General features: G+C 44.0%; 1 protein-coding gene across 1 annotated transcript in view; it reads right to left on the minus strand.

Moving 5' to 3' along the window:
* The window catches only part of LOC105565350 (heparan sulfate glucosamine 3-O-sulfotransferase 5), a 39627-nt gene that overhangs the window by 12201 nt on the left and 7244 nt on the right, over positions 1–20182 (minus strand). Inside the window, exon 2 of the mRNA XM_012018469.1 lies at positions 7315–7397. The gene's annotated coding sequence lies outside the window, so the exon portion shown is untranslated. The remainder of the gene's footprint in view (positions 1–7314; positions 7398–20182) is intronic.

The raw sequence follows: 20182 nt of genomic DNA on the forward strand, positions 1-20182 counted from the left end.
TCTCGCATTTCCTTTCTCGAAAAAAAAGGGAGGCGAGCATAGGCGAAGAAAGGAGGTAAATATTCATTGCTGCTAAAGCGGACAAAACCGCGGACACGTCGCCAAGGTCCGTTTCCGATAAATTTGCTGACCCACGCCGACGCGTTTATGAATTTATGAATATTGCTAAAAGCTAAAATCGGGTCGGGTCAAAAGTTCACATGTCTTTCCGGCAACGCGGATCTTCCCGGCCTCACAATCGCGATGACATAATCGCGGATGATACCGCGCGCGTTCGCCTCGCGCGCAATTCGATATCGCGCTCGGTAGGGAAAGGCGCGAAATTTTATTCCGACGGAACGCGACTTCGTCCTAACGATACTAATAACTGTTCATTTTACACCGTTCGTGCCTGGTAACCGAAGCGCTCTATTCTCGAAATTTAATGCACGGCAAAGTCGGGTCGCGGCTCGTAATTTGCAGCGCGCCGAGGCGCATTACGCCGATGCATTACGGGGGCGCGATAAAACGTTAATACAAGCTGCGCCTTTCCCGGGTGGGCTCGTGAACGAAGCCAGCCGCGTACCGTTCACACGACACCATCCATCCCTCGCGTTCGGGCTCCTCTCCCTTCTCGAGTTGACGTTCAGTCTGTTACCCGGTATGGATGTCCGTAATCGAATCGCCGCGAAGCGAAATCGAGTTGGAAGCCGGGTGCCGCGAGGCGGAAGAGGATTGTCTCTCGGCCTGGTCCCCGCCGCGTCGCGAAAAACGAACTTTATCGCTTCCTTCGGGAAACCGGGGAAACGGCATCATTAGTTTTATCATCGCGCCTTACGGCAAATGCAGGACGGGGGCTGTGCGTGAATTCTCCCGCGGGCCGTTTTACAGCGGGAGCTTTCCCGTTCGAGGAACTGTAAAGGAGGACTTTACGATGCCTCGCGCGCGCGTGCATGCGAATCAATTTGGTCAACGCTAACTATTTTAAGGGCACTAAAAGGACACTTAAGGCGCGTTCGTAAACATTTCGAGGGACTTGACTCATCTGCAGGCGCGGAATTGTTTCTCGAACTCGTTACGCGTTACTCTGGGAAAAAAAGTTCGCAATCCATGTTGGAGCCCACAATTGTAATCGAGTTATTTGGATTGTTCGTGACACGCTAATCTTTTACGAATTTTACCCCGCGTAACTAAAAATCGCAATTAGCTATTCTATATCCAAGATTCTAAAGTAACACTAATCAACTCTCTCAATTTGTTCTGTCAATATCGAGGGGGAAACCGCTGACCAAAATCTTGTACACCAATGCCCACTAATGCCCAGTGGGCATTACTTGTCATCTTATTTTATCTTATTTTATCTTTATAATGTCCCAGCAAGACCTAATGCCCCAGGTAATGCCCAAAAATTGCCTAGTAATGCCCAGTAATGCCGCAAATCTGTACACCACAGTGCCCTCAGCGGTTTCCCCCTCGGTTAATATTCAGTAACGCAAAGATAATTTTCAGTTAAAAGGCACTAACCGAAATGTTAAGTTGCTTAACTACAAAAAATAAACGGTCGACATTTTTCTCATAGTAGAGTTACGAACAATCCAAATAATTCGATTACTAATTGTGGGCCCCAAAATGGATTGGTGTTTTTTTTCCCCCCAGAGTACGTTCCGCGCAGAAAACTGCCCTCCGCCGTTCTCTCTCCATCGCCCTCTCGAGAATACGCAACGTCTAGAACTTAACCAACATATAGAAAACGGCCAATGCGGGTCTAAGGCAAGATGTACGTAGCGGGTTTGAGGTATATGAACTCACATGTTAATAAATTACATGTATAGGCTACCTACATCTTACCTTAGACCCGCATTGGCCGTTTCCTGTATGTTGTTTAGTTTTGTTGAGGGTCCTACTTTAACTCTATTGTCTAGAACTTACGTGAGTAAAGATTTGCGGCTTGTACAGCTCGACTGGTTCAGTTAAACGTCACACCTCATCCAATTTTTGCTACGTTCTCGCTCTCGCGCGGGTAATGTCGTTTCACGTGGGTGCCACTCAAACCCGCTACAAATACAATCCCGATAGAACCGGATTCATTTTACCATCAGTTCCACGTACACCCGCGTGCGCGCGCGAGGAGAAACGCAACGGAAAAGGAGGAAATGGAATGAGGTCGCTCACGGGAGAAGCTCCCGGTCTGGGCGAGTCGGGGCTGAAATTCTTTCCAGAATGGAAAACTTGCCCGGACACGCTAGGATGTTTCTTAAAATAGTAGGACGGTGTTTATATGCCATTTTTTCATTAGTACAACCGGTAGAATGCGGCCTGGTAAAGTTTAAGCAAATATTTTAGAAGTTCCCCGCGCTCCAGGAGACAGTAATAGCGGCCGAGCACGCAAGTAGCTAACAATGTTTTACACTTCTTTTACAGGTACACTCGGGATACTTGGAGACATAGTTGGAATAATTTGAGAACGGGAAGGTCGAGCGTATTTGATGACGCCGGGACGCGAGTTTAATCCCAGAGCCGCACCCCTCAAACCCCGGCCCGACTTTAAAAAGTAATTTTTTCCGATTTGTTATTTACGTTTATATCTTTGTAATTTCTATTTTAATCCCAATCTTTACTTGCAGTTTTGCATTATTGCTCTCTAAGACCGGTATTCATAGTCAGATCTTATATTCAAGACTGTCTTGAATTTATCTAAAGATACCGTATGGAACATTTCACTGGCTACGGAGTATCTAAACGCCTTAGTAAAAGTCAATCAGTGGATTATCACTGAAACACTGAATATTCACTGATTCGCAGTTATAAGTGTAGCACTAAATAGTTTTATACTTACAACTGTTTTTCAGCGATAATGTACTGATTGACTTTCAGAGAGTGACAGTCTGACGGTGAATTTGAACGAAAAAGGACTCGATCGGTGAATTTTTCTAAAAGTTACAAGTGATCAAAGTTGAATGGGGTCGAAATGATCCCACTCTGGGGAAAAAAGAGACAATTAAGCAACCCATTTTGGGGCCTACAATTACTAATTGAATTATTTGGATCGTTCGTAATTCTAAACCTTTACGAATTTTACCCCAAATAACTAAAAATCACAATTAGCTATTCTATATCCAAGATTTTAAAGTAATACTAATCCATTCTCTCAATTAGTTCTGTCGATATTCAGCAACGCAAAGGTAATTTTCACTTAAGAGGCACTAACCGAAATGTTAAGTTGCTTAACTACAAAAAAATAGTCAAAATTTTTCCCAAAGTAGAGTTACGAACAATCTAAATAATTCGATTCGATCTAAATAATTCGATTCGAATTATTTGAATTGTTCGTTACTCTACTCTGGGGAACTTTCTTACCGTTTTTTTTTGTAGTTAATCAACTTAACATTTTGGTTAGTGCCTCTTAAGTGAAAATTACCTTTGCGTTACTGAATATCGACAGAATTAATTGAGAGAATCAATTAGTATTACTTGAAAATCTTGGATATAGAATAGCTAATTGCGATTTCTAGTCACGCGGGGTAAAACTCGTAATAGATTAGAGTTGCGAACAACCCAAATAATTCGATTATTAATTGTGGGCCCAAGATAGGTTGCTTAACTGTCTTGTTTCTCCCAGAGCAGGTGCGATTAGTTTGATATTTTTCAAGCGTGCAGTTCTAAGGTTAAGCAAGTATCCTCGGCAAGAGGACGAAAACGCGGGGCGAATTTGGCGAAAAAGCACGGGAGCGGGAACGCGATTATTTCGCTGGGGGCTTAATATTATTCGCGTTTAATGTTATTCGCGTACAGAGGGCTACGTGGGAGCGCGAATCAAGTTAATTATCGGGGAGTGCTTTCTCGTGCCGCCCCGCGTAGCTCCGTGCCGGCGAAAAATGCGCGAAAGTAAAGCCGCTTTAAAAGTGAGTTAATACTTTAACAATTGCGAAAAGTTTCGCGCGGTCTGGGGGAGGAGGGGGAGGGCTGGAAAGGCGGAGCCCCGAAGCCGGATACCCCATACTCTACGTAGTCGCGCTTTAATCCATTCAGCCACCGGCTCAACTTCTCCCGGCCATTTTGCAACTTGCTCGTTAATGTTGTTCCGCGGAAATCTACTCCCCGCGAGAATGGCTCGCAGACAGGACGCATAATGGAAATAATCCATTCACTTACCTCTTACCGAGAGAATGTCTGGTTAATCGAATCATTAGGACCGAACTCAACGTTCAGAAGGTTAAACTGGACCGTGGATGCACACGTATTCGTTATTTGTTCCCGCTACGTGCCTGTTTTGCCGCGAAACGCGATGATTCACTCAATTGAGGAAGCGCGTGGGTCGGTTGACGATAGTCGCCGCGGGGACGGAGAGGGGGGGAGGGCAGGCTATCAAGTTAGAAAAATCACGTGGGTGATATCAGTCGAGAAAAAGGAGAATAATCGACGAGCGTGCAGGGTCAACCCGATAGGTTCTAACCACTTACGAATCGCGCTGACAACTCGTTCAATTTTATATCGGGGGGCCAATTGGGACGCGCCGAGGGGGACCCCGAGCGATATTTCTGAAACACGCGTGTCGCACGTCGGTGCGTGCCACCGGTAATTTTAGCGCCGATTCTAACCGACGATTACGCGTATCGTAATTTTTCTTTTTATCGCGAACGTAACGGCACGTACTTCCCACGCCCACGCTGCGTTTTACGCGTCCACGAATCTCTCGTCGCACGCAGTCGCTCAGGATCAACGGCGCGACGGTAAATTTAGTCCGCGCCTACGCACACGCAGTTAATAATGTTTTACGGAGCTAAAAGTTTGTCTTCGTTTATTTTCCGTACGCAGAAACGGCCAAGAGATTTCTTCGAAAATTTCCACGGAAATGTGCCGCAAAGAGAAAGAGGGAGGGAGAGAGAGAGAGAGAAAAAAAAGCGCGAGATGTTTCCACGTACCATTTGTCTCTTAAGAAAAATATATTAATGCTTTTTCTTATTTGAAAAAAGTATGCTCCGCGTTCTTTCAGCCCTCTTACTTTTGCGCTTCGGAGAGACTTCGAGCCCGCGCTACTGAAATATTCATGAGCGACTCTCTCTTTCTTAAACATCTGAAGAAATGTCTCGTATTTAGTAATTATTCAATTGCCCGCTTGCTGTGACAGATTGAATAAGCGCGAAAACGCGAGATTCCCTTGCAGCGGACGCAAAGCTGTTCGCGACTTTCACGCTGATAATAATTTCACGACGAAATCGCACGATTCGACCGCTGCACGTCTACTTTATTTACATCACTGATCTAATTGAAAACACGTTGACCGTCAAGAGTCGAAAAGTGGACCCCATGAGCCACGATTATTTTTTCATATTTTTAATCTAAATTATCGGCGATACGGTACGGTAATCTATCGATGGACGATTTTTAAAACATCGCTGTTTTTTTTTTATATTAATGACGGCACCAATATTTCGTTGACGAAGCTTCCTATGAAAATACCATGTCACCAGTATACAGGGTGTCATGTAATACCCGCCTCACCCCTTATTTATGAATAGAGCGGACTAGACTGGGTCGAAAAGTCCTCTACCAGTTTGCAATGTTCGCAATAGTTAACGAGTTATTAATTATTAAAATCGCTGTCTTAGCTCGGCCTTCCGCCCAATTCAAGCGCGCGGCGAGATGCGACCGTCCCGCGATCGGTGTTGCTAGGCGCGCGAGGAGTTGTTTATGACACACGGCAACGGCTACGTGTAATAGACAACTCCCCGCGCGCCTAGCAACGCCGATCGCTGGACGGCCGCGTCTCACCGCGAGCTTGAATTGGGCGGTAGGCCGGGCTAAGACAGCGATTTTAATAATTAATAACTCGTTAACTATTGCGAACGTTGCAAACTGGTAGAGGACTTTTCGACTCAATCTAATCCGCTCTATCCGAAAATAAGAGGTGAGGCCGGTATTACGTAACACCCTGTATAGCAACGTGTTAAACATCCTAGGGCCGTTTGTTCCAACCTCTTGGCAAGTTAATTAATAGTTTGATCATATGTATGTCTGCTTTTCCTTCAAATTAGACAAAGATAGACGTATAATTTCACTAACAACCGGCTCTGAGGGCCGGGTTTTCCAACCTCTTGGTAAGATAACTAATATATTAGATATTTAACTATAGTTAAAGCATGTGATTATCTTTTTTCAATTTAAAGAACGTGGTTCAACTATTAGTTAATTTACCGAGAGATTGGATAAAACCGGCCCTTAGTCTTTTAGATAACGAAAAAAAAACCCGGTAAAAATCCAAGTCCTTTTAGATAACGAGTGCGAGTACAAGTACAGTAATCTGAAACTCGATCACGCATACACGTTTTCCCCCCTTATTGTACTTCACGTTCTCTGTTTCTACTAAGGAGATCGACTGAAGTGTTCGATATCGTATCACAGAGTCCCTTTTATCCGCGAAAATACCGATGTATCCAGCAGGCGAGCGCCCGGAATTCTCCGGGAACTATCCCCGAGCGAATTTATTTCTCTTATGGCTCTTGCTTAAATTCTCCCATACTTCACGCTGTCGTGAATTTACCAACTCGTGATTTACCAACTCGCGCGTTTCTCCGCGGGAATGCAATCGCTTATTGTTTAGGCGCGCGCGCGAGAACTAAACCAGACCCGACGTCATTTACACGCGAACAATCGTGAAGATTTAATTAAGATTTAGCCGCAGGTGTAAAAATCATTACAGTACAATTTCCACCATTTACAGGAACTCGTTACCGGGCCGATTAAAATCATCCTAAATAAATAACGAGAGAGAACCGAGAGGTTTCACTCTCCGTGACAAATCCTTATATTTAATGTAAAAACGTTGGCGCGCGCGTTTGCACGTCTCCCGTATCTCGTGTGAAATCTACCCGATACTTGATTAATTATCACGAAAGCGTCGTGCCGAGATGGAAGAATCATGACGAGGAGTTTCCACGCCGTTCGGTGATTCGAATCGATTGCACCGTCGCACCGTAACTCGTGTTCCATGTTGAAGGCTCTCTGAATTATTCTTCGAGAGTAGTGATACACGTAGCCATGGGCGTGTGTGTATGTGTGCGCGCGCGGAGACCTGCTCCATCGTTCGTCTCTGTTTTCCCCGATTGGATTCGGAATCCGAGCGCAACAGGGTAATTGCAAGCACGTTTGCCGGCCACGTTTATTATCGAATATTTATTATCGTTAATAAGCTCCTTCGGCACGTTGTTCTAATCCTAATTAAACGAGCAGCTCCATTTACCGCCTCTCGGGCAATCGTCGTTTAATAACGCAATTTGCCGATCCAACCGGCGGGCGATTGGCGAGCGAGAATGTTAGAAAATGTGCCGGACTTACCGTTCTGCGTCGCGCCTGGCTACACGGACTCTCGTGTTGGAAATGGAAGTTCAAAATCCATGCATGGCGAGCACGCTGAAACTCTGCAACAGAATGAAAATTGGCGTTATTAGATTTGTACTTGTTGGCCGAATTAGAATAGTTAATATTAAGTAAACACGCGCGACTCGGCGCACGAAATAATGTACAAACCCGCAAGGTGTAAATCAATCGTCATTCAGTATATACGGCGCGATACGCGACGTTATCAATAATGTAACGAGCAATCGATAATGACGCGCGCATATATAGTTGCTCGATCATTGAGCTACGGGATGAGATCGCGCTGGATAGGCACCAGTTTCAATTTCCTGCAATCGTCCGGATAGTCAGACTCCAGGAGTCTGGTTTCATACGCGGGAACGGAGATGAAGATAAGTGAAATTCGATGATCGAAAGTCTTGCTATTACGGGAATATTAGGTACTGTTACGGGAATACGGGAATACGGGACGTTAATCAATTCCGCAGCTGTTATGCCGAGACCAGTTGCAGTCTGGCATTAACAAAAAGGGGCATAAACGCGTATCGTTTCGCCGGCTTCTGTAATTTAGCCGTTCATTTTCTTCCTCTCGCGTCTCTCACGTCGACCGGAATAAGCGTCGATTCCTCTTGTCGTCGCTCGGGCCGGCGTAGTCTCCATTCCCGAGGAAACGTGGAAGGAATCGAGTCGTCTGTAATGCATAGAGAAACGTAACGGGCAGCTCCGCTTGCGTCGGGAGAAGCTCGCAACGTTGCGACGATGTATCGAGCGGCCTTTAATTGGAATCGAATGGAACCCGCTACAAATCCATACCGCTTCCCGCCCGCTGCTTCCAACAAAACGGAATCTCGCCCGTGAGAAAAATGCCCCTCCAGTTCGTTAAGTAAATCGACCTTCGGTGAGAAGCGAGTGCCGGTTTGAGGGCGGCCTTTTCTCCTTGATATTTCAGTAAAATAATACGAATGCGCGTAGGGAAGTTTAACGCGACTTAAAAGAAGAGAATATTTCGTATCTCCGGCCGGATCGAAGACGCGGGACCTGATTTTTCTTCTATTAGATTCTTTGCTCTTAACTTTGAATCCTCCGAGCTCTACCTTCTTAAGTTCACGGGAACCTTCCAAGTATTTAAGCGGGGAGAGATATATATATATATATATATACGTTGAGAAAGACTGGAAGAAGTCTCGTCTTGTCCAAGCGTTTCTTCACGCGCGCGAAGACGTTCTTACAATTTCCAAGTCGTCCCCGTTCGCGGCTTCGAGTCACGGAGCGAGGAAAAACATTTTCCGAGCAAATTGGAACGGGGATAGCTTAGCGTCGGCGAGATGAAGGAATAGCGGCAAGTCTGGCGAAAAGCCACGGAGAATTTGTCTGGCCGAAACGAGTTTCCGGGACCGCGGGGCGGCGCGTCGCTGTTTCACAAATCATCTGATTTTTGAAACTTTCGCGATTACAATTCGTCGCTCGCACGGGGCGAGTTTTGCCGACGATCGTCTTCGAGCATCGCTCGCGGCTCGCGTTTATTTATCGGTGATTATTTTTCGTAACCCGAACGTCCTCTCGACGCCGCTTCCAAAATGACACGTCGGGTCGCGAATTAGCATAAACACTCGGAAATCGGCTCGTAACTCACTCAAGGATAACGCCCTTCCGGCCCGCCGTTATCCTTGGATCCCCGCGGCTAATTAATAAACCCGCGATTAACGTCGAGCCGACCGATTGAAAATTAATGGCCCCGCAATCGTTGTCACGCGAATTAATTGCCCCGTCACTGCGGCACGCGGATAAAGTCGTTATATCGCGCGGTACGTAAAATACGAGGGCCGCGAAAACCGATAATAACTTCCTCGTTGATAAGAATATCAAGTCTCAAACATACGGCTCGTATTCAAAGAGACAACAATACGGACGAAAATTGAAATTTTTTTCCCCGGCGGATTTTTATTATGTCCGATGACACAAGCAACTGCGCCAACATCGTTAGTTCCCGCGATATTTATCGAAGCTCTCGTGTCGCGGGCGCACGTTTCTCCACGGTCTGAAGAACGTTGGAAAGTGCGTTTCTCTTCGTACGCACGAAATGAACGACGATGATTCTGGATACGATATACCGCGGCTAGCAAATACATTTTCGCTCGAGGAAAAAAATTCACGAGCAAATCCGTCGCGCGGACGCGACGATTTTTAGCAAGACGAAAAACTTCCCCGAGCTTTCGCTCATTTTACATACGCCCGTGAATAAACCCGCCCTCGGCGATTTACGATCCCGATGAATGACGTTGGGAGCGCGCGTCGCGTGAAAATAATAGCGCGCCGGACTAGGCTGGCGTGTAACATTCTTATATATATATTTAAAAAAAACGCGACGTTATTTATAACCAGCGAAGGAACTTTCTTGCGCGAATTGACTGGTAAATAATGGAAGTAACACGTCAACCGCGGCGCGGCGTAATCGTGTAATTATTGCGTGCTCCCAGCGGCGTAGACACTATAATAAGACATTTGATCGTAACACGCGACCTACGGGAACAGCTGAGTCACACTTAAAACTTCTTTGCGGCGGCCGCGGCCGATTTTGCGTGTCTACGCCCGCGCACGCGACCGCCTTGGACTCGCGGAGTCGCGAGCGTTTTCCCTCGCCTTCCCCCGGTGTTTTCGGAAGGAATGTCCTACATAAGGGAGGGTATATCGATACCCCATTCTTTCGACGCCACTTGTGGCAGCCGTCCTCGAGGAAGCCAGATGTATCGGGCGCGAGCGTGCTCGGTCGTTCGGGAAAAATGGGGGAAAAACGAGGCGACGCGGGAGAAACGTGGAATTGGGTCGAACACCCCACGCCGGGGCGAGCGGTCGCGCTAGATAGAAGCGGACGCTCGTTCGCGCGACTTCCGCGTTATCACGCCGGGAGATTCTCTCTCGAAGAGGGCTGCGCGAGGCAACAACGCGCCGCGGGCAAGTTTTCCTCTCTGACGAGAGATATCACATCATATTTTACCCACAAATCCCACCCGTGCCCCGCGATGTCTCGCCATAACCGGGGCTTTTTCCCTTTACGAGGCAATGATTTCGCCCGTCCGCACGCGCGCACACACACACAGACACGCGCGATTTTCTTTCCGTTCCCTTATGCCTCTGCTTATCGATTCCTCGTTGCGTCGCTACGACGGGCGGTAACGGCGTATCGCGCGCGTACGATATCGAGCTTAATGGATTAGGCAAGGAGGAAGCTGCAACGTTTCTCGCGCGCCGCGTGGGTCCTGCATTATCCATTTGTGCCGTGCAAACGGGCTCCACAAAGACGGACTCGCATCACTCGCTTAACGGCCGCGCCGTTTACGACACCTCGGCCGGCCACGCGTCGGGTCGACGGGAGAGGAATGGACTCGATACGAGGCTTAAATACGCGAATATGATAAAGTCTCGCGCACGCACGCGAGACACGGCAGGTGGAGCGACTTATCGCTGCTAATTGGACAGCAAACGTTATGCCGCTCGAGTGCTCGTGTAAGCAAGACTATTGAGCATGAAGTCACGCGCGAAAGATGTGTCGTGGAGGGCGTACACAATGCAAGACAAATTGCACGGCATAGCGGTGAATTATTCGTCGTATCTCCGGCCCTTTATGTCGGGGCCGTTGCAAATTGTGCACGCTCGTGGAATCGTCTGCGAAATGGCAGCGACTTAACAAGGAACCGATTCTTTCACGCCACGCATGGAAACGCGTCGCCTTTCCATATGTCTGTTGTATTAATTTATGTAACGAAACTCGAGTGAGGGCACTCGGACGGAGAAACGTATATTATAAAAGAGTGAAAAAAGACACGACGCATTCGTGAATGACAAGCAAGCGTGTGAATCGTTTCATCGATGATTAGATTCGATTCGTTTTCGAATCGGCCATTTTTTCCTGTTAATAAATGTAATGATTTTTTCTACATGAATCTCTACATACGGACAACTTACTTTAATAATAAATTTTAAATTAAGTAGGCCAATTAGTTTCACGAGCAATGTTGGTTTTAAAAGGTTTTTAAAATAGTTAATGTGATATCATATTAGTCTTAACATCCAATACAGCAATAAGAATCTGACGATATGTATATAATTCCTAATAACGAACGTTTCGACATAACTTTATCTTCTTCAGCGTGTACTTGTTTCAACTACAATAAGAAATTAAGTAATTACGTGTCAATATTCGGTATGTGTAACTATAAAAATCTTTGACGCCTTAAGCTGTAATGATTCCTGTGTTAACTTATCGCCTACACGGAAAAAACAATGTAGCTGCTGTAGCTAAAACTTAACAAAATAGGGACAGCTAATATTTTAGTTGTGATAGCTCAATATTTTGCTACGACAGCAAACCGTTTGCAAATACTTGAAAGTCAGAACGAACCCATTTTTCGTGGAGTTGTCACTAAGGTTTAAAATTCGGTTTTTCTCAATCCTTTTCCACATTAGCAGATATAGAAGAGATTGGTCGAAGTATATGTAAATTGTCAGTATTGTAGAATTTTGGTTTAGGTGCTTTATAGAGAACCAATGGATTCGTTCTTTCACTTGCAATATCTTGTATGTGATTAACTTTAATATCATGACTTTTACTCTGTATGTAACTTACTTTAATATCACGACTTTTACTCTGACGACGGAAACATTTTGACTTATGAATTTGCTGGTACAAGCTCACGCCTTGTGTTTTCCGACAACTGTTGTTACTTGATAAGGACCTGGAATTAGGTCGAAGCTTTGTCAGGTTAGTCGACTACAAGCTTTGCATTCTTGTAATAATTTTTGTAATGCAATAATAAAATTATTATTACAGTAAACATGTAATTGAAAAATGGTCAAGTTTAATTTGTTTTCAAAACGACGTGTAATGAACCCAGGGAAGATTCGACTCGACCACGCAAAAGCATGATTCGCACACCGCTACGAGCAGGTGATAATACATTAAAATTATTATTGCTATTGTGAGTAATAACAGTTAATTGAATGCGTTATTTTGAATTTATAAATTAAACCGCTCCCCCACAAACGCGTTGATTATATTGCGATTCCACTGCAGTCTCGAAATTACAATCGCGCGGGAAGGAATTGAAAGCGCGAGCGACTATTGTCAGTTCGACTTACGCAGCGGAAGTTCCGTGTCGAAAGTTCGGCATTAAGCGCCAAAGACAAACTGCGATCCTAATCCGCTGTTCCGCGACGCATTCTGGAAACGGTCAGGCGTTGCAGCGTACGGGAAAATGAATGCGGGCCGTGTGTAAACAGCGTTCGCGCGCCGGAAAGTTTGCACTCGGGGGGAGGCCCGGGCGTTTCCGTCGAGTATCTTGCGCAATTTAAGCAAAGAGAGGGCGACATATCTCACCGCGCGCGCGTTAACTATAAAATTTGTGTCGCGGCATAAATAATTCATCGCGACGGAAAACGCGGCGGCAAGGTGCTTTTTGTCTTTTTATCGAGGAAACCTTATTTCTGTCCGCCTATCAGAAATCTATTACAGCGGTTACTTGCATTTTTCAGGTGTACCGCGTGTAAACCTTGCTAGAAATTGTTATCTTTGCCGAAGCGAAATTAGGCCATTCGATCGGCGGCCTGATACTTGTTTCTTGACAAAAATCATGCTAAGCAGCGTAGCACGCGGCCAGTATCGCGGCTCGCACGCGAAGCTCGCGAAACCGAGTCACGAGTGGCGCAACGCGAAAGCAATGAAGATATCGTTAATGAAAGAGAGCGGAGAGACGCGGATCGACGCGATCGGTAATCGGCACGCGTCGTAAAGGGGCAACGCGAGAGCGTAAAAAAAATATGGTCTCTCCCGGGGGACTTTGATAAAACGCACGTGACACGCTTCTCTCCCGCCGTGAGCGTAATATTTTAATAAACGCCCTTTGTAATGAGCGACGTGACGCTGAGTCCGACGTCGACTTGAAGGCGAATTATCGAGTTCGCTCTGATTACCGTATAAAATCCGATCGACGAATTACGGCCACTTATAGGCCACGCCACTAATAGACGTACAATAGCAGCGCTGGCGTGACACAAAGCTACTCCCGACTGTTATTATGCAATCTGATTCGACTCGATCGGATCGCGTGGAAACGTAGCACACGCCAGAGTCGCCGTGTGACAGCGTAAACCCCTTTCCCGCGATAATCCCGCTCCCTCGCGTACGTAAACCTGACTGCGAGTGATGAAAATTCTTCTCCCCTGCTAAACCGCCGCGCTCGTCATCCTAACGTCGGGGCCGCGGCTCGTCGTTCCGTACACGTTGAGGATATTTCTCATTCCGCGGGAGGAAAATCCAGAAAAAGGGGGAGAGAAAGAGCGCCGTGCGTTAAAAATTGATTCTGGTGGCTGAATCACGGTGCGCCCGCGCGACGTGCGCTGCTTTGAGATTCGCAACGCGCGTCGCAACTTGCGGCCGCTGCGCGGAAATTGCCGGTAACGAAGCAAGAAACGTACAATGCGCCGAGGGAGAGCGGCGGTATCTTATTATGTAGAAAATAGGACACGCGAAGCTCGTAAAAAGCTGTTGAATGTCTCGGCCAGAAACTGGAGCCGAGTTTCCAGCCGGCATTTTTTAGCCAAGTAGTCACCGCCTTTGTCACGTCGATGTACTTCTTAGCTAGGATCCGCCTTGATCCTCCGTCACGTAGGCGGTACACGGGATTTCTTAATAGGAGACGCGATAATCGCCGAAGCTGCGAGTTATCTGCGCTTTATCATCCTTAAGTCGCCGCTTATCGGCTTTTATCGAGCGTATTATTTACGGCATGGTACATGCTAAATTCTTAAAAAGCTCCTTGCGGCCCGAGCGCGCGGTAACAATGATTCAACGTGCTCAGATAAATGTTATATATCATGCTGAATATTGGATTCGAATCCGCTAAACTTGGCACGCATGCTCCGATGTAAAATTATACATACAAAATCTGTACTTTCCGCACGCACAAATGTATTTCCCGCGAGCCGAGTTAAAGTGTAAACCAAATTAAAATTTGCTCCGAATAAAAATGCGGAAAAACTGAGACGAGATATAAACCCGCGTGGAGGAAAAAGAGAACGAACGGACGTTCGTGGAAAGCTACGTGAAAATGTGGCGCGGCACCGCTGCGAAAGGCTTTGCGAGAAAATCGAAGGATTTATCGCATTTCCGACCGATCTCCGGATGTCGTTCACCTCGACGGACATCGTCGTAGGAATCTCATCATGTACGATGAACAGAGGAGATCGCGTTTTGCCGCAAGACTGGTCACTTTTTACGAGTGAAAGCTTAATAAGGATCAAAAGTACCGTTTCTCTCTCAGCGATAACATTTTAAATTTAATTTTTTAAAAATATTCCTCTCAGGAGTTTTCTCGGAAAAGAGTATTATACGATTCCGTTGAAATATTCAAAATTCACGTGGAATTCCGCGAATAGTATTATACGTGCATAAATAGTCGGGCAAAAGTAAAACTTGGGTAACTGCATTTAATGCTGGATCTTTATGATTAAGAGATCGCGCGGCGATGACAAATGATTGTTGGACGAGAGTAGCGGACGTCTGAAATTCGTAATCCGAGAAATTCGATTCGGCAATATTCTGCCATCAATGAATTACGATGGAAGAACAGAATACGGCGCCGCGGCGACACAAATTGCCAAGTTTCCACGGAACTTGAGAGTGGTTTAATCGATCATGTTCAAATTTCACACCATGTATTCCGACTGTCATAAAATAGATGACTGATGCGCAATTCCCCACAGTCCGTTGCGCTTGGCAAAATGCGTTTGATTGTTAATAATATCCGATACAATAAAATTTTGTATCGACTCTCCGTCTGAAAACACATTTTTCACTGACGCTCTAAAAATCGGGTCATTTATATTCAGTGCTGGTTTCCAAGCTTTTCTATCAGTTGGAAAATTTTGTAAAAAATGTCAAGCTTGTGCGTATTTGTTACGTGTTCCAACAGTCTTTAATGTTTTTCAATTTTAATTCTTTTTTTTTATAAAAATTAGAAATGACAAAACGCGCGCTTCGCACGCGCAGTTTATATTTGAGCATTATATGTTATTAAGAATTTGTATACATGCAAAGAAGTAATTGTATGCGCAACGCCAATTTAAAATAAAAAGTAATTTATCACTCACTGATACGATTCGCAACAGCAGAGTTGTAACATCGTTCACTATATATGTTGTACTGTAAAAGTACAAATATGTATATTAATATTATAGACTAATTATGTAAAATCGAAATTATCGTAGTAAATATACTTTATATTTTATATTTTTTTTAATAGATATTTATTAACATAATTATATAGAATACTGAAAAAGTCTTTCTTTGAAATATAAACTCACAAAATTGTACACATATGGTTTTGTCTCTAACACTTATTCGAATCCTCGTTCGAATCATTTGAATAAGTCAAATAAAAATACAGAACATGTTTTATTTCGCATAAGTAGCAGATAACATAAAAATGTAAGACACTTACCTCACGCTTTCTCCGCTGTTGCCCGATGCCTCATCGTCCTCTCAGATTTCCTTGTTGCACTCACACACACTCACTCGCGAAAATCATCGGTCGCGCGAAATTTCGGGCACTCCCGTACGCGATGTGAAATACCGCGAAACGCACGAAATATTATTAACAAATCTCGCGTGACTTTCTATCATACAAATTACTCAAAGTAACAACTTGCATTTTTCATTCGGAAGAATAGTGTTTTATCCCTGCATTTATCGCGATCGAATCTTGGAGACCGATAACGCGAAAGTAATACCACGCACGGAGCGACTCTCGCCACTGCTTGCCGGCTCGACGTTCGGCGAGCGAGTGATAACGCAGCGACCTTCGCGTAAACAAAGGCTCGCGTAACGTCGCACGATACCCGCGCGACAAGAAAAACAACATACGTAGAGAGTTCGTTGTCCTGCCTACGAAATTGAAAATTCCATACCTAATATTTCAAATTACTCTGTTCAGTGACTGTTGTTACATGTTGCGTATCATTCTGCGGACTTATTGGTATTGATTAAATTAACGATTAATTCTGTTCAATCGAGAAAATGTTTCGAAACAAAAATCGTTGTTACTTAAATTCTAATTACTAAGATTAGAGATTTTACCTCAATAGTTGGTGTATACAAATGTATATTTCTAAATCGCAAATCTTCATTTACTAGGAATCTAAAAGAGAAGTGAAGCACACCGCGCTTCGAGAAAACTAATCGGCATCGCGGAAATGAGGCCTCAACTGTTCGATATTAACGACATTCGCGCTGTTAACATCTTTTTTAGAAAGGGAGGATTGCGAACAAATACGCACGTGAAATTTCGTCAACTTTTCTCAGACGGAGGATTCAAATAATTGCACAAAAATTACTCTCCTCTCTTGTAACGATTATAAGATATCGTTTCAAGAAATTTCAATGCGCACAACAAGAGATATAATTTAGCATACTATTTTAGTCGCCAAAGAGGAAGCCCCCGTCGCATAATTTTGCGCACGCTGCCACATGCATACACGGACGTGCTTTTAAGAGCGCTAAGGATCACGGGAGAGTTCCCGCACTCGATCGGGACGAAGTTACTTTATGGCACGTCACGTACCGGCAACTTTCAGCCTGATATCTTCGAAAAAAGTTCCGCTCAAAGTTTAAATATTCTTCGATACCTGACGACCGTCCCTTTAAACCTTTTAGCCCACTTGTTTTACAAATGACGTGTATGTCCAAGGTATAAAGCGACACCACGTGTGCTGGAAAAGGCATTAACCTCCTTTCTCGACCTCCGTTTCAAGGAAGCCCTGTCGCATGTTCTCGGGCGATTTCATTGACCTTACAACCGATAGCAGATTGAGTAAAATATATTTAGTACATACTGTAAATGTAATAACCCCTCAAGGTAATTGAAAAAAAAAAGGAAATTTTACTAACGATAAGAAATCACTTACTTTCACTAAGAAATTGCGCAACGCTTTTAAGCCACAGGCTCCGAATTCCAGAGATCTTCGTCACGGAAGGAAAAGAATGGTAAGTATCGTGGAAATTATCGATGTCGATAAGGTTCGCGGCAACAACGTAAGCTCACGCAATACGAGGTTTAACTGAGGCTATAACCACGCGTCTCTTAAACGTACTTGTGTAGGTTTCTCTAATTTCCCTGCTGCCATTTCCGGCTACAGCCAACGGCACACGATACTATTTTTCCTACTAGATTGTTTACGAGAACCAATAAAGATGCAGAGTTTTATAGATTAGATGACTTAAGGCTAAATCTTGATTGGCTTTCGTAAGCAATCTAGTAGGAATAATTGGCTTACGATGGCTGACTCGCGCATTTTTCCTGTGCAGATCTATTTGTCCCCAAACTACGTCGATAGATGGACCTAACTATAAGCTACCTGAGATGAGTGAGGTCTTTTTGAATATTTGTTAAGGCATAGGATATTACTTTTACACAAATTCTCCTAGATTCCAAAAGAAAAAAAGATACCGCGCTAGTCACAAAATAAGACGAATAACAAAACGAACGTGGGACTTTTTTTTCTATTTGTGGCCAACAAAGAAATATGTAACGACAAGTCAAAGTAACAAAATGAAAGTCATAAAACTGATCATAATCCATGTCTACCACAAAGAGCAATGATTATATCTTACGGTAAGCGATTCAATTTTTAATCGATTTTTTGATAATATACGTCTAGTAAAATGTACAGTTCAGTGTGCTTCTCAATCACTAAAAAAATTTAAATACAAATTTTATTTTTAAAAACGTTACTATTCTATTTGCCGTAAATTTATTTTGTCACTTTTTTCTTTCCCTTTTCGCTAATTGACTAAACAATAAATCCGAAAATTAAATCCACTGTAACAATAAAAAATTTATAAAAATAAAAATATTTTGACAATCAAACTTTTTTTACAAAATAAGATTACTCGAATATTATATTTTTATGGTGTTCTCAATCGCGATTTTCCGGAAAAATTTACGCTCCACAATTCGCGTACAAAATGTTCAACAATCTGACGATTATATAAATTTCAAGATGAAATATTTGCACTAATTTCTTAGACCATCCATTCTAAGATAATAGATCCCTATGAGATGTTATATTTATTTTTCGTTATCTCCTTATTTATCTTTTAATATCTGCTCACTGAAATAAAAAATAATAGACTCGCTCCGCAGTTGTCCGCTCCCATCCTTTTCCCCTTCTTCCTCTTAGATTCGTTCGTCGCATTCACACAATACTAGCGAAAATACTAATTAAGACCGCGCATTCTAATCACCAAAGTAGGATAATCGCACAGCATTTTGCACGTTAATCACACGCGACACTTTATTATCATTGTATACTATAATGAGGCTAATCTGAAAAATTGTACGATCCGACACCCGCGAATAATTTTATTCATACCGGCAACAACGATATCTTAAATTCGAATGTGTCCAGTTTGCGTTGTACTTGAATTTTTCGCCGATTTAAACGCATTCATTCAAATTCTACACTTGCTCCGTTGAATAAGCAATATGTTTGCGATCGTTAACTATGAGAGTTAATTAATCATGCGGTCTACTAGTTTAATAGTTTGTAAAAGATAACGTTACAAGGGTAATACCGCGACACACGTAGCTGCATGCCCTACTACCTGTCGGCTCGAATCTTGTTGCACGAATGACTATGCGCGCAGCCCTGTATACAACGCGTAATAAAAAGAGCAAACATCAAAGACGCGAGCTTCTCACCTCCGCGAAATATTTGACGTTAAATATAATGGAGTAAATTTTTCGCGCGTCAAATTTTTCACGCCGCGCGGTACAGAGTATAAATTTTCTGTCCTGTTTTTCTTGAATTAATTATCAATGCACAATTGATATACGGCTTTTTATCAACTCGATCGGGCGATTCGCATCATTTCGCGTCGTCAAGCTCGGAGTGGCAGGTAAATTATATTTTAATGGAAAGTTCAGATCGCCGTATATACTGAAATCAATCGACAAGGAAATAATTATCGTATACATCGCGAAACAGTATAATTCATAATTTTTCTTCCATTATGGTACGGAAAGAATATATTAAATATTCTCGTGTTCGTCATAGAAATTATACGTTTCTCTCGAATTTTTGCACATTCTGTCATTCGTCTCGGTTTCTCCCCCAAATGAATAAATCGAAATACATTGCGAGACACGTTTGCGAATCCTTAATGCGTGCTAATGACACAAAATGTAATAAAGTTGCGCCGTGTACAACGGCATTTGGTACTTTTAGTACTTGCAGCGATCGCGTTTCGAGTAATAGAGCGACACACAAAGCAGCTTATGCCACATACCTGCCTGGCTCGACTCTCGCGCGAATGACAAACACGGCGGTATAAACGACCAAGTATTTAACGTCGAATATCGTCAAGTAAATGTAAATAGACAGGGCGAAACTTTATTTCATTCTCGAATTAATTGTCATTATCACGTAATTTGACGTACGCGGCTTTTCGTTGCGCGTTTACAGCGCGCTGGCGCGACGCACGACGGAGCGGCTCGCGCGCCGCTTCCGAGTCTTGACAATGACAATACAGCCTGCGGCGGCTTTGCGTACCAAGTCGCGCGTTACCGAAACAATGCCGAGGACAGCGCGCCAGACAGTCTCGTTACTACGAAATATTTTAACGTTGCCCTCCTATACATAGAATCCTAGAATATACGCCGAATATTCCTTGTATTTTAAAGCAGTTTCAATGGGGCAACTGCATTGTATATTTTTGCACTGATTCTGCACGACAGGAAGAGCGATGCTAAATGGAAATGTTGTTATTAAATCCTAATTGACGAGAGAGTTTATT

Source organism: Vollenhovia emeryi, unplaced genomic scaffold (genome assembly GCF_000949405.1).
Source record: "Vollenhovia emeryi isolate VEMERY1.0 unplaced genomic scaffold, V.emery_V1.0 DF939153.1, whole genome shotgun sequence".
In the NCBI taxonomy this organism is placed as follows: domain Eukaryota; kingdom Metazoa; phylum Arthropoda; class Insecta; order Hymenoptera; family Formicidae; genus Vollenhovia; species Vollenhovia emeryi.